Genomic DNA, 20008 nt, shown 5'->3' on the forward strand with positions numbered 1-20008 from the left:
CCCCTGGACTCTGTGCATGCTGTTTCTTACTTTGAAATAGTACATACAGAGCCAACTTCCTACACACACCATCTGCACATTCATCGGATGGTAACTCTTCCGGTTTCTGTACCCCTGTTCACTCCTGTGGGGGGAGGGGGACCAAGGCCACATGTGTCCCATCAATGGCACCTATGATGTTGGGGATATGTCCCAGGGCATAGAAATCACCTTTCACTGTAGGAAAATCCTCCACCTGAGGGAAAACGATGTAGCTCCGCATGTGTTTCAGCAGGGCAAACAACACTCTGGACAACACGTTGGAAAACATAGGCTGGAACATCCCTGATGCAATGGCTACTGTAGTTTGAGGGGGGATTCCCGTGGGATGGAAGAGATAGCTGACATCAGGTCTGGCTCCAACTGGGCACACAGTTCCTGGATTGCGGCACGATCAAGTCTATAGGTGATGATCACATGTCGCTCCTCCATTGTCGACAGGTCCACCAGTGGTCTGTACACCGGAGGATGCCACCATCTCCTCACATGCCCCAGCAGACGGTGCCTATGGAGGAGAACAGCGAGCAGAGAGTCAACCAACTTTGAGGTACGTAAACACAGCTTAATTTGAAATATTGGCAAATCGACATATGCCTGTATGAGTGTTTAGGCAAGGCCTAGATATGTGTGACGCAGTCCAAAATAATGGCATGTGGACCCATGAAATGGCGGCTGCCCGACCTGTAAAGTGGGACAATGGGATATGAGGTAACTGCGCTGGCGTTGTACACCGTTGCAGTAGGCGGTCAAAGACCGCAGCGCAATCCTGCATTGGTTAACATTGGACCCTATGGGTCTCAGGAGCCAATGACGATGTACGCCGGTGGTGACGGTACGCACTGCCGCGGACGTGACCGCCATTTTCTCTTTGTTCAATCACTTGATACCTGATCTTCGACAGGAGAGGACCTACACTGCAAGTGCTGCTGTGACCTCAGTCTGGAAGAGACAATTGCTCGTGTGTCTGGGGAAAGAGCCCCTGCCTTCAGCATGGATGAGTTGGAGAAACTCGTGGATGGGGTCCTCCCCCAGTACACGCTACTCTACGGTCGTCCAGACAAACAGGTAAGTACTGTGACCATGCTGTATGGGCAATGCTTATGTGGAGTGGTGTGGATGAAAGATAGGGGGGTGAGAATGAGGCGTGCATGAAACGACGGTGAGTGCATGTGTGTCATGGCAAGGGTAGTGATGCGGGCCAATTACTGTGATGGTACGGATGGTAATAACTTCTCTTTTTCCCCTGTACTATTCCTGTAGGTCAGCGCCCACCAGAAGAAGGACATTTGGTGTGCCATCGCCAAGGAAGTCCGGACCCTGGGGGTCTACCACAGACGGAGCACCCACTGCCGGAAAAGATGGGAGGACATTCGCCGCTGGTGCAGGAAGACGGCGGAGGCCCAGCTGGGGATGGCCTCCCAACGTCGGAGGGATGCCCGTCGCACCATGACCCCCCTGATGTTCCGGATCCTGGCAGTGGTGTACCCGGAGTTGGATGGGCGCTTGAGGGCATCACTGAAGCCACAAGGGGGTGAGTACACTATCATTCTGCTTATTCAGCGTGCATTGTAGGTGTCTGGGTGGGGGAGGTGGGCTGTTGGTTCCCCTAGGCCAGGGCGAGTTTAGGAGGCATGGACCCTTCTTAAAGCAGGCCCTGTGGCAGCCCACCCCACCTGTGTACAGTGCCAACTACACCTAGTCATGCTCCTGTGACATCCATGTGTGCAGCAATCGGGCTTAGTTTTGTAACCCATGTCCCTGGGATTGAATAGGGAACTCCAATTGTGCGGCGTAGTGCAGGGGGCTTCTGTGTCTGTAATGTCTGCCAACGGTAGGGGTATTGCATGCACTCAACATGTCTTTCTTCTGTCTTCCCCCCCTTTTTCTGGTCTCCCTGTTCTTGTGTGCATTAGCATCCTTAGGCGGAGGAGCAGTGGCACCGGAGCAGGAGGGAGCTGCATCCCACATGGCCCTGGAGGGCGACACTACGGAGTGTGAATTTACCAGTGGGATGGAGGGCGAGGGGAGCTTCATGGCGGGGACAGGAGCTGACACCAGTGATACAGACTCCTCCTCTGATGGGAGCTCCCTTGCGGTGGCGGGCCCATCTGTGCCCCCCTCATCTACAGGTACAGCCGCCACCCCCCTTACCAGCACCGCCCTCCCAGCAGCCCCTCTGCGTGTGTCCCGTGCCTCTCACCCAGGAGGGTGGGCATCTCCTTCGCCCCAGGCACCTCAGCCCCAGCCCCTTTCACCCCTGCTGCCCTCAGTGAGGAGGCCATTGACCTCCTCAGGTCCCTCACTGTTGGGCATTCTACCATTTTGAATGCCATCCAGGGTGTAGAGAGGCAGTTGCAACAAACCAATACATACCTGGAGGGCATTCACTCTGGTCAGGCAGCCCATCAGCAAGCTTTTCAGACTCTGGCCTCAGCACTGATGGCAGCCATTGTCCCTGTCTCTAGCCTCCCCCCTCCAACTTCCTCCACCCAGACCCAAACCCCTGTACCTCAGCCTATCCCAAGGACACCATCAGACCAGCATGCACACACCTCAACACACAAGGGAAGCTCTGGCAAACATAAGCACCACACATCCCACAGGCACTCACGCAAGCATCACACACATGCAGACACACCAACATCCACTGCCTCTACTGTGTCCCCCTACTCCTCGTCTCCCTCCTTCCTCCCTGTCTCGTCTCCACTCACACCTGCATGCACTACATCCTCAGCCACTACGTCCATCACCAGCACACCGACCACCACAACCAGCTCATGTGCAGTCACTACCCCACTACCATTTACACGTCCCCTGTGTCCTCTCCCAGTGTATCTGTGAGGCCACCTCCCAAGGTACACAAACGCAGCCACATGCCCACCCAACAGCCATCCACCTCACAACAGCCTCCAGCCTATGCACCTTCACCCAAAGTCACCAAACGTACACCTCCTACAACAACTACCTCTTCCTCCACTCCCAAACCCCCTCCATCTACCCGTCCCAGTGTTCCTAAGAAACTTTTCCTGTCCAACCTTGACCTCTTTCCCTCACCTCCCCCACCCCTTCAGTCTCTTAGGGCCCGACTCTCCAGGTCCCATCCCATTCCTCAGCCACAACATCTGCAGGACCAGTGGTGCTAGTAGTAACTGGCTTCTGGAGTGCGCCAGGCAGCAGGGCAGCCAGTGTGGCAAGGAGCCAGAGCACGGACAGTCCCCCACCTGTAAAGCATAAAAAGTTGGCCAGTGCCCGGCGGGAGAGGGGAAAGAAATCAGCCACCAAAGCCGCTCCCAGGGGTACAGTTGGGGGTGTGGAGACAGCTGCGCCACCATCCAAGGTGGGGAAGGGGCACAGTAAAACCGGCAAGTCTGGGAAGTCTGCACGGCAGACAAGACCGCCGCCAGCCCCGCTGCCCAGGACACTGCCGCCAGCAGCACCGCTGCCCAGGACACCGCTGCCACCAGCCCCCGCTGTCCAGGACACCGCCGCCAGCAGAACCACTGCCCAAGACACCGCCGCCAGCAGCACCGCTGCCCAGGACATCACCGCCACCAGCCCCGCTGCCCAGGACACCGCCGACACCAGCCCCGCTGCCCAGGACACCGCCACCAGCAGCACTGCTGCCAAGGACACCGCCGCCAGCAGAACCGCTGCCCAGGACACCGCCGCCAGCAGCGCCGCAGGCCGTGAGCCCCAATGATTCCGACGCTACTGAGGCCGCCACGGGCAGGATGAAGCACTCTGGGCACAAAGCCCCCTCCACAACCAGTGGAGAAAGGCATCCACTACCTCTGTCCTTGCAGGATGAAGCTCTTTGGGCACAAAGCCCCCTCCTGAACCAGTGGAGTGTCACATCCACTACCCCAGTCCTTGGCAGGATGAAGCACTCTGGGCACAAAGCCCCCTCCAGAACCAGTGGAGTATCACATCCACTACCTCTGTCCTTGGCAGGATTAAGCACTCTGGGCACAAAGGCCCCTCCAGAAACCAGTGGAGTATCACATCTACTCACACAGTCCTTGGCAGGATGAAGCACTCTGGGCACAAAGCCCCCTCCAGAACCAGTGGAGTATCACATCCACTACCTCTGTCCTTGTCAGGATGAAGCACTCTGGGCACAAGGCCCCCTCCAGAACCATTGGAGTATCACATCCACTACCCCAGTCCTTGGCAGGATGAAGCACTCTGGGCACAAGGCCCCTCCAGAAACCAGTGGAGAATGTTATCCACTTGAGAGACTGTGGCTTTGCACTCCCCAGGATTGAACAGTGGGCAAACCACCCACTGTAGAGACTTGAGAGACTGTGACTTTGCACTCTCCAGGATATAGCAGTGGGCAAACCACCCACTGTAGAGACTTGAGAGACTGTGGCTTTGCACTCCCCAGGATATAGCAGTGGGCAAACCACCCACTGTAGAGACTTGAGAGATTGTGGCTTTGCACTCCCCAGGATTGAACAGTGGGAAAACCACCCACTGTAGAGACTTGAGAGACTGTGGCTTTGCACTCCCCAGGATTGAACAGTGGGCATGGAGCCCCCTCGTGGATCTGGCGTTGTGCACTCATCCGGCTGAGGTGCCCCCTCTTCCCTTCCCCCTGAGGTGCCTGTTTTATTTCTATCTGATGCCCCAGCAGTGTTCTCTCCGTCTTGTTCGGGTATTGAGTGTGGGCCTTGCCCATGCCCATGCCTTTTGGGCCCAGTGGTCCACGGACTGTGATAGTGGAATACCTTGGACTTGGATTCTTGGTGTATATATTTGTTTATAGTGTGAATATCTTAATATATGTATGTATTTTTGATTACTGTCTTCGTATATATTACAATCATTCGACTCATTTCCTTTTGTCCTTGCATTCTTCCAGGGGGGGTTGAGGGGTGTAACTGTGATGTACCATGATGTATTAGTGTGTGTGTTGTCGTGGGTGAGGGTGGGGGTGGGAGTTTTGTGTGTGTGTCACTGCTTTTTCCCTCCGCCCTTCCCTGTGTCATAGGTGCAGTACTCACCGTGATCTTCACCACCGGCGTTCGTGCTCCTGGTAGAGGAGCAGGAAGATAAAGGCTGGAAGAATCTGAAGTTCCGGTTCCACGGATTCCTGGTTCCTCGTGGGCTGTGTAGAGGTGAGTGTTTTCCCTTCCAAGTCCTGTTTCCGCCATGTTTTTGTTCGCAGTGTATCTGCCCCGGAAAAGGTGGCGGATTGGTGGCTTGTAATAATGTGGGCGGTACATTGCCTACCGCCTGTCTGTTGGCGGTTACCGCCGCAGTATTTGTTTGTACCGCCTTGGCGGTCGCATTGTTAAAGTGGCTGTCTATGTTGGCGGTTCCCACCACGGTCGTAATTCAATTTTTTTTTTGCCAGCCTGTTGGCGGTTTTACAGCCGCTTTAACACCGACCACCAGGGTTGTAATGACCACCTTAGTGTTAATTTAAGAGCAGTAGGCCGGTCTCCTTCAGTCTTGCCTCCAGAAATAGATGCGCCTGATTGAGAGGATTCGTTGTCATGCGGGCTGCATGCATCTAGCCTTTTTCAGGCGATTTCCACAGAGTCAAAGAAATGCGTGGTGCTTCCCACAATCACCTGAAGACATGCGGGGAAAAGGGAGTATTTTAGATCCAGTTCACAGAGTCTGTTTTTCACTGCCATGAACGAGCTGTGCCACTTCTGTACTGTTATGGTGAAATCCTGTAATGGAAGTCGAAGCACAATTGGGTGGGGGCCAGCTCCTGGTGGGGATCCCCTGGATGGAACCCAGTGTGCGCACTCTATGGTGAAGTATTGGGACAGTGTTTGTGGGGGGAGAAGGACTCGCACCCAATGTTCCATGTATTGTGTTGCTTCTTGACCTTCTGTGTTCTCCTGTAATCCCAATATACTGATGGTATTCCTCCTTGACCGTACTTCCGCGTCTTTAGCTCTCTGTTCCAGGATTCTTACACGATCTTGCAATGATTACAGAGAAGCGATCACATTGCTGGTTTGTGGCTGGAGATCCATGAGGGTTTGCTCTGCCATAGAGATTCTGTCGGCCAGTTTCTGGTGGTCCGCATGGAGCAATGTGAGATCTAATGCCACACTGTCAATTTTAGCTTCTGGTGATGCTCTGGGCTGTTCTATAGCAACCAGTACTGTGTCAAGTTTATTTACCACCTTTTTGCCATTTTATAGATTAAGTGCACTATTCGATGGGGTTGACTGGGGAACCCTCTGGTGCAAATTTGAAGCTTGGGGCGTCCCTCCAAAATTGGTAAGGCTCATAATGTCATTGTATATGGGGACATGGGGTTCTCATGAAAACAGGAGTCAGCTCCATCACATGTAAAATAAACACCTCCTGCAGCTTAAAGCATGGATGCATCCTCACAGCTTTCTTTTTCAATCTACATACTGCTGATTTGGGGACGTCTATGGAGGTTGCTTGCCTAATAACCCTCAAGCTTGGGTTATCTAAACTTCACATCATTCAATGGGTGAATGACATTGTAATAATGGACACACCAAGGCAGGCCTGCAACAAGCTCTAAATGCCTTAAACACCTACAGTGTGGAAAACCAAGGCAAGTCTAAAGTTCTAATTTTCGGAAGACATCAAAATAGAAAGCATGTTACCTGGCACCTAAGTAGTATGACTATTAACAATCCCCGGAAATACAATTGGGAGTTTGGTTTATAGAGAAATACCAAACCCATCACACATGTGAAAACTTTGAAAAAGAAAGGAGCAGCAATCATCTATGGTATTAAACAACTGAATTTGATACTCAGTAGTTCGTCACCTGCCCCAATACTTAGCATTATGAATGCAACCCTCCTCCCAGCCCTGCAGTATGGGCATCAATCTTATCCATGAGCCTTTGTACCTGTCTTGGAGAACATTCATTGTACTGCCTATCGGAAAATATTCCAGCTGCGACGTTATAGATTAAGGCTGAATTTGGCTTGTGAATCTGTCCCTACACTGTAAAGCTGTCTTACTAATATCTTATATATTCGGATCACGAATGCCACAGCTAAGGTATAATTAAAATTATCTTTGATAACCCGGATAATCCATGGCATCACTATCTGCAGGGCTCCATTGTGTCTCTCCAAACAGAAAAAATGGCTTTAATGAACATATACGTCCCCTACACAGCCTGGAAAAAAGTATAAAACAGGCAATTGAGGGATATCACAAGGGACCAGAATTTGAGGTTATTAAATAACTCAGCATCCGTATATCCTTTGAACAGCTCTTATTTGGTGAGGAAGCCTCAACCATACCTTCTGGAAGCTGTGCATCGGCAGGTTGTAGGAGGCTGGACTGGCTTATAGTGGGTACCTGATGGTACTTACACCTTGTGGCAGGTACCTTTTTTTTACCTTGTTAGTAGATTATTAGTGTTCTAGCAGCTTAGGCTGATAGAGGTAGCTATAGCAGAGCAGTTTAGGCGGAACTAGGAGGCATGCAAACCTCCTACCATACCACTTATATCATATAGGTACTATATCATAAGAAACACAATACTCAGAGTTACTAAAAATAAAGGTACTTTATTTTAATGACAATGTGTCAAAAATATCTCCGAGGATATACTCCCTTAGCAGGTAAGTAAAATACACAAAATATACACACAAACCAAAATCAGGTAAGTAAAACAGTCAGAAAATAGTGCAAACACTGTAGAATACAATAGGATGCAATAGGCCTAGGGGCAACACAAACCATACACTATGAAAGTGGTGTAGTGTGTAGAGGGTCGCTGGGAGTGTAAGAAAACACTAAGGGTGTCCAAGATACCCCACCCCAAGACCCTGGAAAGTAGGAGTAAAGTACTACTATCTCCCCAGAAACACACTAAACTCATGATAGAGGATTTTGCAAAGACCACAACAGACTGCAAAGCACTGAAATCAGATTCCTGGACCTGAAGACCTGCAAAGGAAGGGGACCAAGTCCAAGAGTCGTGAAACTGTCCGGGGTGGGGGCAGGAGCTCACTAAACCCCTGATGAAGGTGCAAAATGACTGCCTCTGGATGGAAGAGGCTGAAGATTCTGCAAAAAAAAAAAAGGTGCTAGGAACTTCTCCTTTGTGCAGAAGATGTCCCACGGAGTGCTGGAGGACGCAGAGTTGTTTTTTTAGCAAAAGACTGCAAACAAGCCTTGCTAGCTGCAAGAGTCACAGTTAAAGAAAAAGGGTGCTGGCTGGGCCCAAGAAGGACCAGGATGTTGCCACTTGGGAGAGGATACTGAGGGGGCCCTCAGCAATGTAGAGAGTCCACACACAAGAAGGTAGCACCCACAGAAGTCCTTGAACAGGGGTTCAAGAAGACTGAGCACAGCGGTCGTCTCAACACTACAAAAGAGGGCCCCATGAAGCCAGAGGTCAACTCATGGAGTTGAGCAATGCAGGACGGAGTGCTGGGGACCTGGGCTTGGCTGTGCATGAAGGATTCCTTGGAAAGGTGCACAGAAGCCCTAGCAGCTGCAGTTCACATGGTGCACAGGATTACTGTCTGTAGAGGGGAGGCAAGGGCTTACCTCCTCCGAATTTGATCAGTTGGACCACTGGACAGTCTGGGTCACTTGGGTCCACCACCTGTGTTCCAGGGGCCACACTTGTCAGGATGAGAGGGGTCCCAGAGTACCGGTGACGCTGAAGTTTGGTGCCTGCTGGAGCAGGGGGAAGATTACATCAACCTATGGGAGATTTCTTCGTGGCTTCTAGTGCAGGATGAAGGCAGGCAGCCCCCATAGCATGCACCACCAGGAAACAGTTGAGAAAGCCGGCAGGATTAGGCACTACAATGTCACTGGTATTATTCTTGCTACTTTGATGCAGTTTTGCAGGCATCCTGGAACAGTCAGCAGTTGATCCTTGGCAGAAGCCAAAGAGAGAGGTGCAGAGGAACTCTGGTGAATTCTTGCAAGTCGTTATCTGAGGAAAAGCCCACTGGAGGGACCCTAAATAGCCCTCAGAGGAGGATTGGCCTCCTAGTCAGGTAAGCACCTATCAGGAGGGGTCTCTGACATCACCTGATGGCACTGGCCACTCATAGGCCTCCAGAGTGCCCTCACACCTCTGGATCCAAGATGGCAGAGGTCTGGGACACACTGGAGGAGATCTGGGCACCACCACTGGGGTGGTGATGGACAGGGGAGTGGTCACTCCCCTTTCCTTTGTCCAGTTTTGTGCCAGAGCAGGGAGTGGGGGTTCCCTGAACCGGTGTAGACTGGCTTATGCAAGGAGAGCACCATATGTGCCCTTCAAAGCATTTCCAGAGGCTGGGGGAGGCTACCCCTCACCAGCCTTTAACACCTATTTCCAAAGTGAGAGGGTGTAACACCCTCTCTCAGAGGAAATTCTTTGTTCTGCCTTCCTAGGACTGGGCTTCCTAGACCCCAGGAGGGCAGAACCCTGTCTGTGGGGTGGCAGCAGCATCTAGCTGCAGAGAAAACCCCAGAGAGCTGGTTTGGCAGTTCCCTGGGTCCAAAGTGGAGCCCTGGAGATGCATGGGATTGGCACCCCAATACCAGATTTGGTGGGGGGGGGGGGACAATTCCATGATCTTAGACATGTTACATGGCCATATTCGGAGTTACCATTGTGAAGCTACATATAGGTATTGACCTATATGTAGTGCACGCGTATAATGGAGTCTCTGCACTCACAAAGTCTGGGGAAATGGCCCTGAACTATGTGAGGGCAACTTTGCTAGTGCAAGGGTGCCCTCACACTTAGGGCCATATTTATACTTTTTTAGTGCCGCATTTGCATCATTTTTTTAAGCAAAAGCGGCACAAACCTGCAAAATACAATTGTATTTTGTAAGTTTGCGCCGCTTTTGCCTCAAAAAGCAGTGTAAATGCGGTGCTAAAAAAGTATTAATATGGGACTTAGTAACTTTGCACCTAACCTTCCGCAAGTGAAGGCTAGACATATATGTGACTTATAAGTTACTTAAGTGCAGTGAAAATGGCTGTGAAATAACGTGTACAATAAGTGGCAAAAGAAATGCTGCAGCCCATAGGGATCTCCTGGAACCCCAATACCCTGGGTACCTAGGTACCGTATACTAGGAAATTATAAGGGTGTTCCAGTATGCCAATTAGAATTGGTAAAAATGTTCACTAGCCTATAGTGACAATTTTAAAGGCAGCGAGAGCATAAGCACTGAGGTTCTGATTAGCAGAGCCTCAGTGACACAGTTAGGCCCCACACAGGCATACACATACAGGCCACAAACTATGAGCACTGGGGGTCCTGGCTAGCAGGATCCCAGTGAGACAGTAAAAACACCCTGAAATAAACTCACAAACAGGCCAAAAGTGTGGGTAACAATCCTAGAAAGAGGCTGTCTTCTCACACAGGTCTGTTGGAAGATCCTGTAAATGAGGCTTTAGGATTACCAGTGTGAGACCTTAACTCCGCCTGGACCGGCCAAGGAGGGTCCGGGGGATGTAGGCAGTGTATCTACAGATATGAATCGTGGTTGCACCTACTGTGCAGCTGCTCCCAAATAGGCACACGTAGGAGGCTATTATTGTAGACGATTTTTCTGTCCCAATGGGTACGCACATGTCAGGAAGCATCCACGCTCTACTTAGCACATTCTGCTCCAGCGGTCCTGTCGAGATATGTGAAACTTATTGATGAACTCAGGTTTGCCCGCAATTCGATGGCATGCCCAGTCGAAAGAAAGTCCAAAAGCTAACAACCTACTTATTCACCTAAATGGGACCGATCTATTGTTCTTGAGCGGATGGGGCAAAGTAAACTGTGACCACGGAATCATATACTTTGTCCTGTATGAGCAGAAGTGGACAACATGATTGGTTGTGCCATTTGGGCATAAAGACTGTAACTAATTGTATAACATTTTAGGAACAGATCACAGATATAAGAAAGCACCGGTGTGACTGCTACCAGTGATGCGAGTACATAGCACAGTATCACCGCTATCTCACCTAGCATAAGGCCAATGCCTAAGAGAAAGACATTTTTAGTTCGGTCAAACATTTAGTTTTAAATATCCTTACTGAAATAGGACTAAAGGTTCTAAAAGGACACAACTGCGATGTTGGTTTACATATTAATACTTGAAGTATTTTTTTTAGGAATGCTGTGTATTTTAATAACACATTTTGAGAATATATTTTTACTAGCAATTCTTAGAGGCAAAATCAATTTGTTTCAAGGAAGGATTTCTATAAGTACGATTGCACACTATTATCGAGAGGCCTAACCATGTTGTACGTCACAAAACTGGTGTTTCTACTTTTTTTAATACTAATTTTACCAAGTGCCTGAAAACATACACCGTTAGTGCCTTTTAAAGGTGTATTGAAATTTATTGTCATGGCAAGGCAATTCTATTATTATTAATGTGCCCTATTACACATGTCTACATGGTCGTTATGGTTTTTATTGACAAAACAATAAAGAAGTTTACAAGTTTTTATCATGGTATGCTTTTTTTAAAATAATACTGCCTCGACGTTTTAGATCATGTACAAATTGTTATAAACAGGGACACTGGAATTATGCACCTTTGCGGCCATGACGTTCTGTGCAATTATGGATTTGCTGCATTTGCCACATAACTAATCATCTTCTCCACAACCTGCAGAGTTTTTGTATGTAGCTCAAACGGATCAAAAGTAACTTAACCACTGCAACATGTCTTCCCTCAAAGTGGAAGGACTTTCGCAAAAGTTGAATGGTTACCTCTCAGTTGGGTATTGCTGTATTTGGCTGTTAACCTGACACTAATAAGGTGAAATCTTTGCCTGGACAGGGTTTCAATGAGTAAAAATGACAAAATAAAGAACTAATACTTTCACAAAATGTGAAGCATTATGCTGCATAATTGCCTTTTCTTGCCAAATAATTTAGTCAACCATGCCGCACAATGTTATCTTTCTCCACTGCATACTTCCAGTGGCCTTTTTAATAATACTCTGGAGGTAAGCTTTTAAGGTATCCCATGATATCAGTATGTCAACAGATTTTCTATTTAAATCCAGATCTTCTGTTCCCTGGTTTCAGTGCCACATGGTCTGGATCCTGGTTAAAGCTTGAGCCCATAGTCCATCTAATTTGGGATTTCTTTCAGATCATGTATACAATGGAGTTCTAACTCTTGCATTGTCGAATAAATTCCTGGCATTAATCCACAATATACTTAGATTCAGTTGAGTTCAGTTGGATTTCATTGTCAATTAATAAAATCATACAATAAAATAATTATATCACAGTTCATCTTATAAAAGGATACACAAATAGATCACCTTGATAAAGAACAAAACTGAAAAATATATAAACCGAATTTGGGGCTTTTATGACATTATTACATATTAATGTGCTAATATGGTAATCTCGAACAAGAATAACATAATGATATTGCATGTGAGAAAACTTTTGTTATAAGAAAGAAACGGTGTTACACACCCAAATCTACAAAAAGTGAGAATCATCCAACAGTCTTCACCTATTATCGAAGGATTTCTAAATCATCATCGGAATTTGGGACATAATTCCCCTCTAATAGTTACTATTTCTAATTCTATAGGTGCCCCTGCTATTGACTATTGTCACTTGATACCGTCCAAGTTCGAATTTTGATGCCTCATTAAGTGCTACACCAACTTCTTTTGTTTTATTAGTAGTTGTGTTATAAAGGGCCAGTTCTGACCACCTTGTTGTTACATATTGATTTTGTAAGCTATAAGATGGGTGTCTAATAAAGCTATATGCTTTACTCCCCCTCTGTGCTTGAAAAATCATTCTTACCTTTCTGTAGCAAAGAAGACCGTTTACATTCCAAGATAAAGCTGTGGTTCTTATCGCCAGTTAATTTTATCTTAATCCTTTCAATATGCTTATGGCTCTCTCATGCATTCTCTTTATCTGATCTTGTCATAATGATGTCTGCAGAATCTATATATATTTGCCACCCAGATATCCTTACTTAAGACAAGCATTTTGTTCTTCGCCTCTCATCCCTGGGTGATTAATCCAATGTAATACTCTTTTCTTGGGGATTACCTTAATACTGTTTCTCAGCCCTTCTGCTGTTCACCCCAAGTACCCCATCCCCCTTGCATTGCCCCTACGAAGCCCACATGGGACCATAAGTAGTCCCCAGCACTCAAACACGGTCAAATTCATGGATGGCGACCTTACCAAACTGTGAGGAAGTCATCCTTTGAGCATGTGCACCCTAGTATTTCTGACTGACACTGATGGTTACTGGCCCTGACTGTGTCTTGGTGCCTTGGACTCTGCTTACTAGGCCCAGGGATAGTGCTATGAATAAAAGGTATATAGTCAAATGATAATGTTATAATTCCAATTGTCAATCACAGACCCTGTAAGTCCTTAGTAGATAATAGGGCAAAGGGGATTCAAACTACCTATAATCCCTAGTATATAATGGGGCCTGGAAGTTTAGATGCCCAGTAGATTTCCTGCACTGGGGTGTGCACTCCTGTGTGCCTGTTGTTCTTTTTAAAGGCAACCCTGTTTTGCAGACTGTCTGTAAAAAATAAAATGTATGCAAAGTCGACTTTGGCATTAAAGGTACTTCCAAAGTACTAATCTACCTTATTTTTACAACATATAAGTCACCCCAAGGTCTTTCCTAGATGCCCCAGGGGTGTGGTGCCATGTAACTATAAGCAGGGCATTATAAAATAGGTTTAATATGCCTTGGTGAGGGAAAAACTGCACCTTTTCATTTTCCCCAATGGAGAAAGTCAGCTCCATAGGCTGTAATGGAAATAGGTTTCATAAGGATAAATATGGCTAGGAAAAACATAAACATGTTATTAGTGGACTCAAATGAATGGCAATGATAAATGCAACAATTTGCCATTGTTGAAGTTATCATAACTTATACAGAAAATAAGTTATAAGACTTTCTTTTCTATAAGCCAAATTCCAGCCTGCTAGGGGTCTATCCTGATTGGTCATCCCTAACAGGATTAGCCAGGCTGCTTTGATTAGGTGATAAGTGGCCTGCTCTGAGCAGAGGTTATCTGATGGAGGGTGGTAGACAGATGGTGAACCAGATAAGGATGGGGGCTGGGTGAAGCAAACTGAGGCTTCAAAAGGATACCAGTCAGAAAGTAATATAACCAGGCATGTCCTCTCACCCCTGTACTTCACAGATGGATTGTAGACTTAAGAAATAAATTGACAGATGTCCAGAGGAGGAGTTGATGGAAATGAGCATCTTGGAATGTTTAAGTGCAGTGCTTTATGGGACAAGAAGATCCACACTTTGGAGGAAGTTGTCATACCATCGGGTGGCACCCTGCAACTCTCTGGAGAAGAGTGCCCACTAACTGTCCCCAAAGGTAATGGAATAAAGTTGTCTGATCTGCATTGGAATTCAGATCTGCTGCCTGAAATCATAAAAAGAAGAAGGACTGCCATGCTGAAACCCTTGTTTGCAACCCAGGGGCCTGCATGCTTTAGGACTGCCTCTTGCACACTGGAACCACAGCCCAAAGGACTTTGTCTTGCTTTAAGAGGGACTCAGGGGTGGACTTCCTGAAGCAATAGGTTAAAAGAGCTTCCCAGCCCTAACTTCCACAAAAGTCCCCAGGCTGTAGCACATCTAGTGGACATGCAAGGATTTGGCCAGGTGCATTGTGGGAATGTAGTCCCAAAGTCCCAAGGAGCAACTCAGAGATTGTGGAACCTTGAATTGGGATTTTTGTCATTTCGGTGTCATTTGTATTGTGTGTTGTGTTTTACTTATTTACTGTATTGGTGTATTCAAATGCATTACATACCTGTCTCCTGAGTTAAGCCTGACTGCTCGTTGCCAAGCTACCAGGGAATGAGCCAGGGGCAACTTTGTGGGTCTTTGACTGGGCACAACCCTGATTTAGGAGTGTGTTGATATTGGTAGGTGTGTATTTAACCCTATCAATGCCCAGCATCTAACACAAACCAATTCTTGCTGAGTACTGGGGGCTAATTTTCGTGAAATGTGGTAAATGAAAAATTATTTTCCGCTGCGACAAGCCCGTCTCATTATTTCACCCTCCCACCTTCCTTTCTATCTCACCATTTTTCCTTATGTCAGCCCCAACTTTACCCCTCATTTTCATCTTCTCAGCCCTTCTCCATTTCCTCCACTAAAGCTCACTCCCTTTACTCCCTTCTAGCATGTTTACCTTTCCACCCCCTCCTTTTTTCCTTTCTAGGAAGTAGGGAAGCTTGCATTGTTGCCACCTGGATACTGTTTCTATGTGCGGGAAACTTGTACCACTACTGCTGCTGCCAACTGCCCTGTAAGCCATTTTATGTGTTAGGAAAGCTTGAAGTGCTGCAACCTGAACTGCATCCATATATTTACTTTGTGAAGCTTGTAATGTACAGTTTCAATATAAAAATGGCAAAACGATTGCCATCACCAATACGTGTCTTATTGCATGATGCAAATGAGTGAAATTCATACAATAGAGTGAAACATCATACAGCAAATCCTACTTTTAGGTTTGGCATGTGAACGAAGTAGTCATTTTTTGACATGGACTATGTAGTGTCTTAGAAGTGTACCTGCAAGGGTCCCGTACTTAAAGGCAGTCTTAAGAAGGAAATGATGTAATCTATATGGGAGGTGTCAGGGTGTGGTCCTAACGGTTATGGAATATTGTGAGTTAGTTACATGTTGTGCTGTGAAGAGTAAAGATGTTAATTCCGAGCTCTGTGTGTGTCTTATGCATGCTACTGGGCTGGGGACGTCGTGACAGACTAGTCCACCTTGTAAAATTGCAAATGTAGCTGCGAAGTGGCTGCTGCATGTTGAGAGTTCTGAGACCATGAGGACAATTTTAAAATACAATTATAAGCCCTAGAGTACAGCTTGCTGCTGCTGATGTTCAACGTTATATGCTGCTTCTTGGCATTGGTATAAAATGAGAATTTGAAGCAGTTTGCAATTTTGTGTTTTTTCCTTCCAATTGTAATCAGTATATTTTATTTGGGTATTTTCATTTAATCATTGTATAAAAAGTAATAATTGTTCACAATCACCACCCATATTGACTAGACCCACAAGTGGTCCTGTTTTTCAGTTTTGCTTGCATATGATCCACTAGGAGCCTCAAGGTCCCTGTCCTGTTCTAGCAGGACTAAATTGAGGGAGAGAACAGAGATGGTCTTTCAAGTGTGGATGCTTGTATCCCACTACTGATGGCAAGCTTCAGCACTTTTCTGAAGAAAAGGCACATGCTAACCAGATTGCCCAGACATACCATTACTACACCCTTGCCTCTCAAGTGATTATGATCTGTCACCAGCAGCTAAATGTGCGTGAAGAGACACAAAAAAGAGAACCCCTGTGATGGCACCCCTGTTCTTGAACTCAGAATTGACTTTGTTCTCCTGCAAGGCCTACACCTGTAACAGTTTTGTAACATGTGTCTGTCTTCAAAAGGTGTAAATAAGGGTGCAGGTGAAGTACTGCTTGAATAACCTGTGTTGTGTGGGTCTGATAGATGGATCCAACAGGTCCTGGTAAGAGGAACATTAGCTAGCTCTTTCCACAGGCTGTCCATTAAGCCATCTCACACCCATACTCATTCTAACACCCTTCTGGGCTCTCCTAGGCCAATCCATTATCATTCTATGCCTGACAATGAGGTTGCCTGAGACTGTCCACTAGGGGCTGCAGAAGCCTTATGTATTGTGATGGAATGGCACAAGTTGGTCAACACACTATACAAATGCAGAGGAGACTTCCAGGTAAGATGGTGGAGTCCAGGTAAGACAGTGGAGTCATAGGACACTGCCTGCAGAGATTTGTCACTGTACCCCTGTGAAAACAGACTCTAAGAGCTGCAACATTTGGTGAAAAAGATTCAACAATGTGAAGGACAGGGTACCTGTTCTGAAGATGCCATTGAAGCTGCTGAAGGAGGAAATGTGAAGAAGCTGGGTCTCTCAGAACCAGGAACTCCAAAGATGGTGGCAACTTTGTAGGCACAAGAGATAAGAGCCTGAAGGTGCGTGACAGTAGTTTGACTGAAACACCATACTGCTGCAGAGACAGGTGAAAAGCCACTGGAATGATTTCTGGTGAGATAAGAGAGTGGAGCAGGCTTCTAAATCTATAATTCCAGAAGTCAGGAGGCCATAAAAACAATGTGGCATTTGCTGATGGTAAAACACTTAGGCTGTCAGGAAATCTAAGGAGTAATCATATGGAAAACACCATAGAAGGTGAGGAGATGCTGCAAACCAGTGATACTGTGTTGGAGGGTGGACACGTTGCTTTGTTAATCCCATATCCATGGGCATTCCAATAAGCATAGAGAGCGAGAGAGAGCCTGGGTCCATGGTGACTGTTTAGCAAAATTAATGAGGGGGTCATCTCTCATCCGAATATCATAGATTGAGCACTGTCAGCATGATGACTAACAGGTTAGAGCAGGATGGTGTTAGCAGGGAATAATTCAGAGAAGAGAATACAAGCATTGTCATATGGGGCTCGTTGAAAGTAGGGTGTCACACTAAATGACAATAGACACAGATGCTGTTATTTGCATCTATTTCAAACCCTGAAACCTGGGTTGGAGGGGGTAATTGAGACCTAGTTTTAACTGCCTTAGTAATGAGAAGGCTAAACTGAAATAACTCATAGGATGAATAACAGATTGCAAGAGTTTCAGTTACTGACCAGAACCAAAACCATATACTTATGTTAGAACCTAATGTTGAAACCTGCAAATAACAGAAAAAGGGTCAATAGCACATTTTTCCAGCTGAAAGGAAACCAGGAACAAGTGAGACACTTCCTCCAAAGAGAGATGGTGGCACAGAATAGGGGAGCTCTCACATGTGAGGACTTAAAGCAGTGTCTACTGGATTTAAAATCTAATTTTGAAAAAAACACTCTGTCACCCTTGCCAAATTGTGAGGATATAGTGTAAAGATATTACTGAGATTAAGCTGGACATGCAATATATAACTCTAACAGATCATTCTGCAGAAAGCCAAATGAAGACTTTATCTTAAGCCAACCATCTTACAATAACGACATTTAATCACTTGTGTCGTGTGTCTTGAAAACTGATCCAGTTAGGATAACATTATTGTACGCAACCTGGAAAAGGGAGTAGGCAGTGAAGACATGGCTAGATGCAAGACCAAGCTCCTACCAAATATATTGAAAGAGCCCACAGCCTTTCAAATTCGTGTTGAGAGAAATCATCAACCAGGAAGAAAACAAGCTGATTGGTAGGACAGACTGAGGGATATCGTGGTGAAAATGTTGGACTATCCTCTTATGGATTGATGGTTTCCTCCACTTCTCACTTCTATCTTTGCCCTTTATCAGACGCCTTATTATGTTTCCTTCGGAAATGCTCTCTATAACCGTTTTTTAAATGTTTCAGTGTTCACTCTGCCATGTTTTTGTTACTGAAGATGACATTGTCATCTTGCTGCAGTCAGCTTGGGTGTTGATTCCTATCCTATTGATTGCCATCTTAAATCAACCATAAGTGGTTTCTTAAAAGCTTTGAATACTCTCCTCATTACAGTCATGAGGAGAGTTTTCATCACTCTGGGCCTGCTCCAGTACATATTTAAAACAATCATTCCAAGTTCCATAGCGGACACCATGTGCATTTCTTTGTAGAACACTTAAACATCAACATCCACCTCACATTTTATTAATTTTGCTTTTACCTTTCTTAGTGCATCTTCCTGAGTTTCGGACAGTTCTGCTCATAAGGTTGTAACTGACCACACCCCTGAAAGTTTTCTTTTTCTTATTGTTTGAATTGGGTTTCTGACATATCCTCATTGAGATATTTCTCAACTTCAGCCATAATATAGTAAGTGTATTTAAATGCCACGCCTTTACTAAAATGTGGAGCTAGGTACTGCTGACACAGCAAAGACAGGCCAATTGTGTTGTCTCTTGTGGATAATATAGGTTGCCTGGTACTTTAATGAACTTCTGGGCTATTAGCTGGCATATATGATCTACCAAGCTTTGAAAGCTTTTTTCTGAATGAGCTGTTTTTTGAGGTTCATCTATAAAGTAGGCAATATAGGCTATGCGGGTGGCATTGGATTTTCTAGTTAAGTATTCATTTTGGTGTGCAATCTAGAATAAATGTTGAGCTCTGATGGGAGCACTGGGTGGGTCCAATGGAAGACGAGGACTGGAGGGACGCCTTGATGACCCCGAGACTGTTGACCATGACTTCTCGTCTCAGAGTGGTGCAGACCTATTTTCTCCACATGGCATACCTCTCTCCCGAAAGGCTACACAGGGCAGGCCTTCGGCCTCAGGCAGAGTGTCCCCGGTGTGCGGGCCCGAATGCAGACTTTTTCCATATGGTATGGACATGCCCTTATATTACTACCTACTGGCGAGCAGTGATGGCAGAGGTTTCCAGAGCCTGCCCCGTTGCCAATCCTATTGGGGGTTCTTGAAGGGGTGGGATCCAGTAGAGCAGATCAAGCCTTTGTGGGGATGGCTTTTTTGGTGGCCAAAAGGGACATTGCATCGAACTGGAGGGCGGAGACAGCTTCAGCGCTGGCGAAGTTGCGCCGAGGGGTTGAGTGGTGCGCCTACCAGGAAAAACTTGTCTACGAAGCAAGGGGCTGCCCCGCCAAGCATGAAAGAGTGTGGGGGAGATGGATGGGGTCCTGGGGTGATGGAGCCACATGTGAATCTTCAGCGTGAGAGGTGGGGTGCACACCTAGAACATTGTGGTTATAGGTTCTATGATTTTGTTACATGATGTATACCTGTGTAATGCTCAGTCTGTGGAGCACAATTGTGACCTGTTGAGTTCTATGTTTTTCAACAAAACCAATAAAGCTGTTTTTTTTTTTAAAAGAGCTCTGAGGATAACCATTGCCAGTTGTTGGTAATCTCTTCCTATATTCAAATATTGAAGTATATTTTCCTGAGGGTTATAGGAAGAGGGAAGAACATCACTTGCAGAGCCCCTA

This window comes from Pleurodeles waltl, chromosome 2_2, assembly GCF_031143425.1.
Source record: "Pleurodeles waltl isolate 20211129_DDA chromosome 2_2, aPleWal1.hap1.20221129, whole genome shotgun sequence".
NCBI classification, from domain to species: Eukaryota; Metazoa; Chordata; class Amphibia; order Caudata; family Salamandridae; genus Pleurodeles; species Pleurodeles waltl.